The sequence below is a fragment of the Pleurodeles waltl genome, chromosome 2_2 (assembly GCF_031143425.1).
Source record: "Pleurodeles waltl isolate 20211129_DDA chromosome 2_2, aPleWal1.hap1.20221129, whole genome shotgun sequence".
Classification (NCBI taxonomy): domain Eukaryota; kingdom Metazoa; phylum Chordata; class Amphibia; order Caudata; family Salamandridae; genus Pleurodeles; species Pleurodeles waltl.
The window spans coordinates 216,922,764-216,936,278 of record NC_090439.1 but is presented as its reverse complement, the minus strand read 5'-3'; the positions used below and the strand labels follow the sequence as shown (position 1 = coordinate 216,936,278).

The 13,515-nt window shown below is 45.4% G+C and overlaps 1 protein-coding gene across 20 annotated transcripts in view; it reads right to left on the bottom strand.

Annotated features, from left to right (window-relative positions):
- CTNND2 (catenin delta 2) overlaps positions 1 to 13,515 on the bottom strand; it is a 3,139,673-nt gene that overhangs the window by 2,870,077 nt on the left and 256,081 nt on the right. The gene's annotated exons all lie outside the window — the stretch shown is intronic.

The following is a 13,515-nucleotide window of genomic DNA, read 5'->3' as shown; positions in this document are numbered from 1 at the left end:
CACCCCTCAAGCATAACTCATAATAACACCTGAAAAAAATGTTGACCCAGCATTAAGGTTTTCTCATTGACATTCTACCAAACAATGGTGAATACACTATAGCTTTTTTGTTTTTGAAATATCAAATCAAATACATAAGAACTTGATACAGGAATTTCAGTATCAGTTATGCACAGGTGTAGCAATATTTACTACATTCTGAGTCATAAAGCCTGATTTAGATCTGGGCAGAGGGGGTTACTCTGTCACAAACTTGACGGATATCCGATCCACCTTATTACGATCCCATTAACTCCTCTGGAGATCGTAAAATGGCAGACAGGATATCCATCATGTTTGTGATGCAGTATTCCATCTGCCAAGATCTAAATCAGGACCATAATCCGTTATATCAGATGTTAATAGAATGACTCCATTCTTACAGTCAAAGTCAGAAAGGTTTAGTACCTACTAGGCTACAGATGTTGGCCAAGGGCAAAGTTATATCCAGATGAAGGAATGAATAAAGACCATGACATTTATACAGCTGGCCCCATACTTTAGTACACTTTCATAGGCAGCCACAGAGGTGCACCAAGTTTCGACTGTAGGTCACCAAGTCATGTTTGTGCATTTTGATTCATACCCCAGAATTACCTGGATGCCCTGTAAGTGTGCAGTGGCCCAACTTACATTCACCATTCGATAACAAAGATGATTTGTATTTATTATTTTGGCGGTGGTGGAACTAATTAAAACCCCATTACAATAGGTCTAATGTACAGTTTCACAATAACCATAGCTAAGTGGTCTCTGATTTTTCCCCAGTACACCTGTGTCACAGGACACTCGCATACAGTTTGCAAAAAGGTGCCCACCTTATCAAAGTCTCTCACATTTGTATAACTATTTATTCTTCCAAATATGAGCAGTGCGTGGTTATCCTCTAACGGTTTGAGATGTATTTCACATCATCCTTTCAATTTATCAGAGTATCATAGTCATTATCTAATAATGTTCGACAGAGCCTAGAGACCGCTTCACAAGTTGTTCTCCTAAAATAAACCACATGTAGGTTGCCCTTATATTTTTCACAAGGCATCTGTCAGATGTAGGTACTCAGAGGTTCAGGACTTTTCTGGGGCAGATGTATTGTTCAACTGATCGATTGCCATCATGACCCAGGGTCCCATTTGTGCCTGTTTTTCAAGATTCTGGCCAGTCCCACAGTGCAACTCCGTTCAGCTTACTGGGCCCTTCCAGAAGACAAGAAAGTCACTATACCATAATGGGGTTCTTTAGTACTAACCCTCTTAAATCTTGGTTTTGCTGTTGTGGACTACAAGGCCTTTGCTACTATTCATGTGAGTTTGGCCACTTTTTTGCACCTTTCCTTCATATATTTCCCTGAAGTATCTTCTCTTCCCCATAACAAGACGTCCTATCATCCAGTGTGGCTCCTGTTGGGCAGTCAATCCACATGTGTGTACTACCAGTTGGGATGCCTAGTAATATCTGAGCATATCAGGCAGAGGTCTATATTCATCATACATAGCTTGGCATAGAGCTATCAGAGTTATTCTAGGTGGTGTCACACTCACACAACAGAGAAAGTAGCTAATTCAAGTTCTTGTAGGCCCAAAATATTGAATTGTATGTTAAACTTTTAGAACAAGGTGCAAACAGACAGCGCAGGAAGCTCAAGCTGCTTAATGTCTACCAGCCAAGCAGTTTGAAAAGAAAGCTTGAACAATCATTTTTAAAGTTGTTTCTTTTTGCGCTTTGATCAAGACGCTTTTCCATTGCAATAACATTTTATATGAAATTGAATGTTGACCAGGCAGAGGTAAAGAGAAAAGTAAATGCAAGAAAGGTGAGAAAAGAAAGAAGAAAGGTGGAGCACGAGGTAAAAAGACAAAGAGCGTAAAGGGAGGAAGTCAGACAAAGATATCACAGAAGTAAAGATAGGCAGGGAAAGATAGGCAGAGAGAAAGGTAAAGCTTTTTAGAGAGAGGTAAAGAGAGCTAAAGAAATGGAGAAGAGAATGTAGAGCGGGGGTGTGGCGCAAGGTACACTGACAGGTGAGTAGAAACAGTAGTGAGCTGCAGAGTGAAGCAGCAGTAGACATAGAGCTGAGGTAGTGCCAGACGTGTAGAGAGATGCAAAACAGAAAAGTAGAGGGTAGTGAACTAGCGATAGAGGTCACATGAGAAGAATAGATGGAGTAGATAAAGAAAGTAGAGAGGCAGAGAATAACGTAGAGCAAGGGATGGAGGGCATAAAGTGACATGAGGTATAGAGAAAGAAAGTTACAAAAACAAGTAGAGAAAGAGATTTGAGGTTGAGAACTGTATACATAGGTGAGGCAGAGAGGGTGAGTTGAAATAGAGGAAGATGTACTTAGGCAGATGATAAAGGACGTTATGTTAGAGAGAAAGGAGTAAGATAGTGTGAAAAATGAGGTAGAGAAAAGAAGAGTTAGAAAGAGGGTGAGGGGTGGTGGGCAAGTAAAATAGTTAAAGAATTGTGAGCTAAAGTGAGAAGTTAGGTAGAGGGAGTTGGAGAAAAATATGGTTGTAAGGAAACCTGCTTTTTGCAGGTTCTCCCTACTTTTTGCTCCCATTTGGACAATTAGCTGCTGGTTTTCGGCTCTGAGAGTGCACTGAGGCCTGCTAACCAGACCTCAGTGGCAATTTTTAACCCCATACAAATTGCATGTTGAATTGGATACATCCAGTTGGTAAGGCCTTGCTTACTTACAAGTCCCTAGTTAGGGTACACAGGGTAACCAGAGCACGTAAGACAGAGTGTCCACTGTTTGTGCCACCCTTTGTATGATAAGATACAATATGGCCTCAGCCTGCAACTGCAGATTAGAAGGGCAGTGTTTTTACTGCTAGTTTGACTTTGCCATTTAAACCTATGGCAAATCCACCCTGTCCCTTATTATATATATATATATATATAGTGCTTCTATAAGCAAGGGCTATAGAGTCCTATGGCAGGAAACTGTATTTTATTAATTAGGGCATATGATTTTCAATATATCTTAGCAGCAATTCTTTCGAACTGTTGTTTTGTTGTGGGTAAAGTTGGTAGCCCCATTGGCTAATACAGAGTTATCAGGTGGCAGCCTAGCCTGGCTAACATCTGACTGGGACTACCAAAGTGGGTCATGTAAGGAATCAAATTTATTGTGGCATTTAATGTGACTTGAAGGTCAGGTCGAAATGAATGCCATTTTGAAGGGTAAGCAACTTTTACAAAGTTGCCACTCTGTGCCCCAGCTAGTCTGGTAGCCTCACAAAGGCAATGACACACTGATAGCTTGCTGCTCACCTGGTGAGACATGTAAATGACTCCCAGGCCAGGAACAAAAACTGCTGCCACGTTGGAAGGTGTTACCTTCTCCCACAGGACAGCTGCCCAGGATGTTAGCCCAAAAGGCAAGCATCAAAGGTGAAGCTGCCTTTGAAGGGCCACTGTAATAACACTCTCGGGCAGGATGCCTTTTGTTTCCTGAAGACAGAGTAGAGCTAGGGACAGAAGAGGAAAACCCAGTTCACAAACTGTTATTCTATAGGGTGTAGCCCCATGGAAGCCACACCTCTGGGGGTGGGATACCAACAGTCAAAGAAGAGTTCTACCATGTTGGTTGGGGCAAGAATGTTGCTTTCTGGTATATTCAGATGCCACACATCACTGGAGCATAGTCACCAGAGGGGAGGGGACCAACTAGCCCATTGGGTAGTGACCGCGTTGTCCCCTGGGGGCACTTAATTGGGATATAATGGGCACCCCTGGCACACAAGGCCTCAGTGCTCGAGGGGACCTCAAAAATTGACAAAAAGGAGATCACTCTGTACCTGTTGGAAGTGCACTAAGGTAGGCTGTGATGCAAGAGCAAGTGCAGCTGCTGCACTTTGGTCTAATGGAGTTTGGACCCTGTTTGGCATTCCTAGCTCTGGGAAACACTGATCTCTGGACCCAGTCTGAAGCAGAGAGTTCAAGGGTCAATTGGCTTGTGACATTAAAGCTGAAGGAGCCCAAGTCGAACATCTCTGGAAGCCACTGCAGAAGTCTTGCTGCTGCCATATTCCAGAACCTCCCCAAGGACAACTCAAAGATAGCCAAAAGGTGGACCCATAAGTGTTGGTTGTGACCAGATTTGTCACACAAGAGGGACACCAGCCTCTGCCAAAGATTCATACTGTGACCGCTGAGTTGCAAAAGTGCAAGGTCTGCATCAGCAGCCCTTGGAACTCTGCAAAGAAGACTTTGTGGGACCCCAAAATCCATCACCCACAGTAACCTTTAGACTGAGGATTCAACCAGACTTCACCCCTATGGACCGCACAGAATTCAGAGCATGCTTGAGCTTCTTTGAGCTTGCATCCCTCAGTATCATGACCACTCCATTATTTTTTATGAGGGTCATCCTGTAAAGTTTGGATCTTGCTCTAAAAGTGATGTGATAGGGAGAGCGTGGCCTGGCAACATTGCCGACAGGACGTGAGCCCCTGAGTTTCCAACCAGCCCAACAAAAGATCCTGCATAATCCTGTTAATTCTCCTTGCACCCTACCCCACTGAATGGCTGCACACAACAGAAAGATACTGGAGAATTTGTTGCTAGCTGTAATTGGTGTTTCTCACAGCTGGAGATGGAAAACAGCGGAGGCTGTAACGGAGGCATTGCTTGGGACCCAGGCCCAGCTGCATTTCTGATTGCCTTGTCACACCACCAACAATTGCATTATGCCAGCATAATAAGAGACAGAGGGCTGCTGGACTACAAGAAACTCCAGTGAGAATGAATCCTGCAGCGGGTGGCTGCTGAGACATTGCTGTAGTATGTACTGCCCTTGGCGCGCGGTTGGCGCTAGATGCATCGGACCCGCTGGGAGTTGGAGAGGCCATGCTGCCAGACCAGCAACACAGGGAAGAAGTGTTGCAGCTCTTTGTGCCCACACAACACATAGCAGCATCGGTGAGAGGGGCCCTGCAGGAGTGCCAGACTAGATTTTGGGTAGGTGAGCCTATCCCCATGGTGACCGCCCTGCCTGACCAGCACTCGACTACAATATACTGTGGCAGCGGTCATCGGGCCCAACCAGACCGAACCCAGTAACCTTGGCAGCCCTCATTGTGCACCACTGAGCACCACAACACAAAACAATTGAGGTAAGCACGGGGACGGCATACTCCAAGTGGCGATGTGGCTGGCCTACTTGTGACCTCCTGTGGCCTGTCCTCATGGTGCCAGAGAAGAAGTTGGCTTGTTCGTGGGTAATTTCCCTTCCCGCCCTGTGACTGGCAGCGGTATGGCATAGGAGCAGCTTAGCGGACCCGGTCTGGGCCAGACCCTGGACTTCTGGCAGCCTCCCCAGTGCACACATGTAAGTGGGATAGCTGACCTGGGTCAACATAGGAGCCACACTCCGTGAGTGGCGGTGTGGCTGAAATTCAGCCAGTTCCCAGATCCATACCAAATCAATAGGATCCGACTACGCCTGTGAAAGAGACTAAAGGATGCCAAGGGGTCCTTTTACCCAGGACACACAAAAGTGGGTGCAGAACAGTGGGGCATCAGACCGCAGGAGGTGTGCCATGATTGAAGAGTCCCCAGCAACTAGAGAGGAGAGATGTTTCTCCTTTGTAGGGGGTGCAACTGCAGTGGAAACCCAAGGAGAGAAGCTGTGCGATCTGTTGGCAGGTGGGCTCTGGAATTAGGAGCCCTTGGGACACCCCTGGGTCCATTTGTATGTGGAGATGTGGCATCCTACTGCACAAATTGAGCAGTACACCTAGCACTCCTGGACACACAACAACTCACAGGTGAGAAGACCAGGCGCACCGCACATGAGGTTACAGTGGCGGGTGTGAGGCGCTCTACGTCAATGGACAGAGGAGACAGCCCCAAGAGCTTGACTGACTCATTGGTCGTGTGAACCAGTGCAGCGAGACAGAGGCCGCAACAACACTAGAGTGTCGTGATAGAAGGACCAGGGAGTTGGAATAACCTCAGGTACTGCTAGTTGAAGGTGGGTGCACTACTGCTCCCGGGAGAGAATCATGGGAAAGGACAGACTTGAGTGCTTGCACACCCTGAATACCATCATGCAAGATACTACCCCATGCCAGCTGACCCAGACACTAATGCAGCTGGGGGCAGACATCCCAGGGAGCATGCCAGATGTGGTCCTAGAGCCATTAAGGGCCGTAATGTTAGCAGCTATACAAGGCTCTCCAACTGCGCTCGAACATAAAATAGAGAAAGTGTCAATTGATGTCAGTCTCATATGCGCGGATCTGAGGAAGATAGCCGACTAAGTCACGATCACTGAAGACAACATTGCAGAGCTGCAGGGTAAGGGTTCGATGCTCAAGCGTCAGATGGCCCAGAAAGGGGTTCTGCAGAGAGCCTAGGGAGCCTCTGCTGTAATGTTCCTGGAGGACTGGGTGCAGACAGAGCTAAAGCCATGAGGCCTGTCTAACTTCTTTTTTGTTGAAAGAGCACATAAGGTATTGGTTCCCCTTTCCACACTACCTGAACCCCCTCCCATGGCCCTCGTTACCAGAATCCTAAATTTCAGTGAGAGGGATAGTATCCTTCGAGCTTCCCGTGGGCAGACAGTCCTCTTTTTGGAAACAGACAAATAGCCAGTTACCCCGACTATACAAAAAAAGGTGCAGGAGCAGCGCAAATCCTTCTTAAGATTAAAACTAAAGATGAGAACATTACAACTTCAGTACATGCTGCTGTATCCCTTGCAACTGAAGGTCATTTTTTTAGGGAAAAGCACAATCTTTCGACCACCCAAAGCAGGTGTGGGCATGGCTGGAACTTTGGGACAAGACAGCAGTATCCAGACAGGGGAGTAGTGAACAGCAGAACTTGGGATCCTGTCCCCCAGGGGGCTCCTGTTGCAACCACTCCAGGAGGGAGGAAACCAACACCCTACCTCTGGGGCGTCAGAGAGTGTCGATCAACAAAGATGGAACCATGCACCTGCACAACTTGGAAGTGCGGGGCAAGGAGTTGAGGAATGGAATTCAGCCACTTGCCACTGGAGCTGAGACTGGGCTTCAGGAGCAACACCACACTTTTTACCAGACACTATGGGACTGGAAATGAATAAAGGTGATACCTTCCCGTCGAAGGGGTAAATCGGGGGCTGTGAGATGAATGACTGGGGGGGCTGTGTGCTATTGAAAATTAACACAGCTCTACCGCGATGTGCTGCATCTGATAGTGGTGTGTAGAGTCACTGGACAACACTGAACTAAAACATCACACCAGTGTGACACAGGGTATACCAGACCAGAGGTATTGACCTGCTGAGCTCAAACAATTGTATCCAAGAGGAGCTGGTACAATGTGTACACGTGTGAGAGGCTGGCTGGGTTGATGATCAGTTGAGTGTATTAGCAGGCCCCTGTTGGACAGGTTGAGATGCAGTGCAAGTCCTAGCACATGCAATGGGTGGGATTAGACAGTCACAAAGTTAGGCAATGTTTGTCCATGGGTGAGTTGGGGGAGTTTGGTTTGCATTGTTTACTTATGTTGTTGTTTGGACAGCAGTTGAGAGTAGGAATATCACGCAGGGGTAGGGAGGCTCACACCAGAACAATTAGTGAACGATGGGGGGTGACTACCGAATCCTGACCTGAAATGTTAGGGGATTAGGTACCTACATCAAGAGATATAGGGTGCTCATCCTCTTAAAAAGGCACAAAAATAGCATAGCATGCCTGTAGGAAAAACACTTGGATGATACAGGAGCTGCACAACTAGCAAAAAAAAGCAGCGGGCAGGTCTATCATTCTTTATACTCACATATACCAGGGGCACCTTAATTTGGATAGCTCCAGGATTGCTGTTTTCACTAACGTACATTGAGGGTGATGTAGGATGGTGGTATGTCTTGTTACAGAGGACACTGGATGGAAAGAAGCTAGCAATACTAAACACCTACACTCCAAACACTGACAGTACTGCTTTATACACAGCCATGCAGGATCTGGTAATGCAGAATGCGGAGTCACTCTTCATGTGGCTCAGTGACTTCTACTGCATGCAAGACGCACTGTGTGTTGCCGAGGGGGCAGGAGCCCTTTAAACTTTGCCATCGTGATCTGATTGGCCGCGAGGCCTTATTTCACTAAGGAAGCACGCCCGCTGCCGCGGGACGCGCTGTGTGTTGCCGAGGGGGCAGGAGCCCTTTAAACTTTGCCATTGTGATCTGATTGGCCACAAGGCCTTATTTCACTAAGGAAGCGCCCGCTGCCGTGGGACGTGCTGTGTGTTGCCGAGGTGGCAGGAGCCCTTTAAACTTTGCAATCGTGATCTGATTGGCCGCGAGGCCTTATTTCACTAAGGAAGCGCACCCGCTGCCGCGGGACTCGCTGTGTGTTGCCGAGGGGGCAGGACCCCTTTAAACTCTGCCATCGTGATCTGATTGGCCGCGAGGCCTTATTTCACGAAGGAAGCGCGCCCGGGCAAAGCCCGGGCCACGGGAGGGCCCGTCCTTCGCCCGTCATCGACTGGAAGAGGCTGGGCTGGGCCCCCCCTCTTTAACTTTTGCTCTAATTTGGTCCCCTAGTGACTAGAGCCTTCAAACTCTGTGCCCAAAGTGAAATATTGAAAGTACCCCGCCCAGTTGCTAGCTAGCGAACGTTCTTTTTCCATCTTTGTGCAGTTTGACTGGGAGGGGAAGGCCAAGGGCTATCCCAAGTGACTTTAAGATATTGCATTAAGGGAAACTGTTCTATACACACGAAAACAGCCCCCTGGAGTAACCGGCCATTACGTAAAACATGGGTAAAAGGAAACATTGAAAATTAAATAATTCAACAAATTTAAAAGATAGTTCATCTATATTAAAATACATCTCTGGGGCGATGGGAATGATAGATAAGCAAATCGCCACCGTTGAGGGGAAATTGTCATTACCTAAAGACCGATCCCACGAATCACCAGGGTTTGTACAATCGCATCATAACTCCTCATCTAGTGAATTTGGGGATGAGCACTCAAAAGTAAGGCTTACAAATGGTTGTATTAAAGACACCTCAAATTGAATCTATTCTGTGGATGAAATATCCCCTGTTCCTAAGCGACCAAGGAAACCGGAGACGGGTCTAGCGGATAAGACCCCAAAAAAACGCCAGTGATAGACCTAATAACTACCCCAATTAAAAAACACTCTAAAAAACTAACGCAGAAGAAACCCTCGATCTTAGCAGGAGACACTATTCGATCGCTCCTTATAAATCTCCATGAGATAGTAAATTTACTGAAATCATCCATTGGAGCCACTTTTGACTCTATGTCGGAGCGCCTAAAGGGGGTGAATTGCAGCCTTGAGGCAGGTCTTGAAATGATAAAGTCCTTACAACGGGAAGACACGTATTATGAAATTAAGGACTCCAAAAAAACATTGCGGTCTTCAGAACACGAGAATAATACACAATCTACCCCGTACAATAGGCCAATTGGTATACATCGGAACGTTAACTTCCAGAATGAGTCACAATCTCAACCATTAGCTCCTCCTTTGAACCAAAATATTCAACCCTCTTTTTCATCGATCACACCACATAATCTTTCTCCAGATAAAAAAGTTTTAAACCCTACACTATGTAAAACAGCAGGTAGTGCTATGCGTAGGCCAGCGACTGCCTATCCCCATTCAAATCCAGGGAGAAATACATCTAGCAGGACCAGATCCCCGAATCTCGCTTACCTCCCTAGTGACCTACTAAATCTCCCCCCGGAGGTTACACCATATGTAGTGGTCTTGGCCAACGTCCCACCGATAGATGATCAACAACGAGAAACATGGACGTCCTTGAGAAACAAGGCCCTTAATTGGATCGGGCCCGAATGGGCCCTGGAACGGTGAGGACTCTTTTTGATGATATAAAAATGGTCAGAAGAATTAAGTGGATAGGAAACAGTAAGAAAGCGCTGACCGGAGATTGCGTGGTCCTCTCTTTTGGCTCACCAAATTTAGTGAATAGAATTATTCATGACTTGGGAGCCAGACAAGTTACTTTACAAGGAATCTTGTTATTACCCCTGGGTTATTTCTATCAAAGATCCGTGGGGAACAACCCCATCTATCCACAACGAGTTGTAGCACCCTTATCCAGCCCAGACTTACCTATAAGGTGCAATAGATTCTATCCTCTCTCAACTTTGGAAAATATAGATTGACTCGATAAGAATCAGTCAGTTCTCTTTGATGGAGTAGCCCAGACAGTATACACACCAGGGACGGACCTACAAAAGGAAGGCATATCGCATACAATGGTTCCTATAAGGAACGAGATACTACCTCACCTAAGTCAGTGCGATCTTTCTAGAAATATACCAAACACAACCCGCGGCGATATCCCCTCTCATTCCCCAAAGGACCAGCACTGCAATTTTAAACAGAATTTTAACCAGAAATCGGAAATAGTCTTATTATTTTGGAACATTGCAGGCCTAGCTAATAAGTTAGGCAATGAGACCTGGGCTAATTTTTTGAAGATTATTCATGTGTTTGCTTACAAGAGACATGACTTTTAACCCCTGTCCATTTAAATGGCTACAAAACATTTCATACTCCTGCCGAGCAGTCTAGGTATGGTAGACCTAAAGGGGGACTGTGCACATATATTTCCAATAAGTTATCCTTACAGAATCTAGAGATGCAATTTATGGGTCCATATTACCAAATGATAGAGAGTAACCTGGACCACAAGACCCATTTAGTCATTATTAATTTTAATTTCTGATAAGATATGTGGTTGGGACTCGGAAGGTGTAGGTGCAAGGCTTCATTTCTCTCATAACACTCAAGGAGATGAAATTAATCTATTGGCCCAAACTTATAACCTATCCTTTGTAAATTAATTATTTTTGGACGAATCACAGTTTAAACCAACGTACAATGGAAGGGGCGCAAATACTGTGATCGATTATGTCCTAACGTCAACTCATTTTGCACACTATCTTACAAATTACACCTTGCATGACATCGCAATTAGCGATCACTACCCCCAGAGTATGAATCTCTTACTATCCCCCCTTTTAGCAGCTAGGGAGGATAGGATTACATTGGTAGACGATATTGAATTAGTGCCGCGCAATGGATACACTATGAAGTGGTCACAGACAGACCCCAAGTCTTTGTTGAAACAGTTAATATGCCAATGTAAACACGCTTTCGCAGACTGTTTAAGAGAGAACCCACAACCAGGGCAATGTCTAAGTGCATTTATGTTGATTACTCAAACCATAAAAGAAGCCCTCACTATTAGAAGTAGTAAGATAGGTAAAAAAAGGACATGCGGATGGTTTGACCATAACTGTACCCAAGCACATAAGAGACTGAAAAAGGCTCTAAGTGCCCCAAAAAGGTGCTTAAGTGATATACGTAAATGTAGACAGGAATATAAGACAGCAATAAAGGAAAGGAAACTGATTATGAAAACAACTTTGTGGGAAACTCTCCATATAGCAAGCCGTATGAAAGATATACTGTTTTGGCAGACAATAAATTCCCCCGTGCTAGGGGATAGAGACATCCCTAGGATAGAAATTGCGATCTCCGAAGAAGACTGGGTTGCACATTTCTCTAAAATATAGTCATTGACTAGTGATACAACAGACCGCACACATGATCAAGATTCACAGGAAGGTCCGCGCTTGGTTATAACCCCCCAATTTAGTCTTCAGGAGGTAGAGGAAGCTATAATACTAAGCAAACCAGGGAAAGCGCCGGGCGCTGATGGTGTTCCCATCGACATATTCAAGGCCAATATTGAGCTGTGGGGGCCAGTACTGACGCAGACATTGAGGGCTATCTGCATATGTGGACCCCTACCATCTTGGAGAGATTCCAACATTATTCCAATATACAAAAAGGGTGACCGCCTTAATCCAGCCTGCTACAGGCCAATCTCCCTGCTGGACACAACAGCCAAATTAGCGGGGAGAATAATCCTGAATAGGCTGCAATCATGGGCGGAAGAAAAGAACGTTTTATCCCCGGTCCAGTACGGATTTCGGAAAGGAATAGGAACAGTGGAGCAAAGCTTAAATTTAAGCCTCATCATTGGAAAGTATACTAAGATCAGAGCAGGCAATCTGTACCTGGCCTTTATTGACTTATCATCGGCCTTCGACTGTGTAATTCATGATAAATTATGGGATATTTTAAATAGCTTGGGAGTAGAAGCGGCCTTAATTCAATTTATACGTGAAATGTACACAGGGTTCAGAGCAAGAGTGAGGTATGGGTTAAAAGGGGAATGTACTCGCCCCTTTGGTCTATACAGAGGAGTGCGCCAAGGCTGCGTTCTCGCTCCGTTCCTGTTTTCAATGTATATAAATAATCTAGATAAAGAATTGGCTACTAAGTGTAAAGATCTACCCCAAATAGACAACCGAGCCGTTCCGGCATTACTTTATGCAGACGACACAATATTAAGGGCCAGGACCCCAATAGCTCTCCAAAAGCTTTTACCAACCTGCATCACATATATGTCACAGCTGGGTCTTACTGTCAATCGCTCCAAAACCTTTATTATGAATTGTGGAGGGAAGCGTGGCAAGACTTATAACACTACTATTGCGGAAAGGAAGGTCGAAATTGAGCAAACCTTTTCTTATTTGGGCATAATGTTCGATAAGCAGGGTTCTTGGGTCAACTGTAGGAAGACAAAGAGAGTGCACCTGATCAAAACAACGATGGCATTAAGGCTTTTTTCCAAAAGGCTCGGGGGGATTACACCGCCAAACATGATAAAGATTTATAAAGCCAAGTGCATTCCGGCCGTCATGTATGGGGCAGGAATTTGGGGACATACAAACTGTGACTTGGTACAGACAGTGGAAAACGATTTTCTAAGACATTTGCTGAGGGTACCAAATGGCACTTCATCGTACGTCATCCATTCGGAACTGGGGGTCCCCTTTATTGTAGACTTGATAAAGATCCAGCCATTATTATTATGGCATAAAGTTTGGACCTCGGAATATACCGGTTTAAATAAGGCCATTCTGACCGATTGCATGGAGTCATTATATACACCGAGGGTACCATGGTTAAAATACATTATGACCTTTTTCGAAAAAATGGGCAATAAAGTCTAATAAACAAACCCAGCCTCGCTGGGGAAAATATCTAGGAAGGACCTGAGTGTCCTGGCATTAAAGTATCTAGAAGATATACGCTGGGGGGCTGAATTAAAAAAAAACAGTCATTCACAACCAAATAATTCTGACGGTTGAGGGCATGCAGCCGTATCTGGCAAATGTGGTACACCTTTGTCATCGTTACGTTCTTACCAGATTCAGGCTAGATACGTTTCATCGCCTAGTTTCATTTCCAACCATGAACGATTGGTCGACCACGCTAAAGGCATGCCCCTGTGATGCAAAAGCACCACAATCCACAATTCATGTGGTTTTATTTAGCAAATTTTATGCCTACCAGAGGAAGCGCCTAGTAGTCCCACTTTTAAGGTCAATTAATCTCCC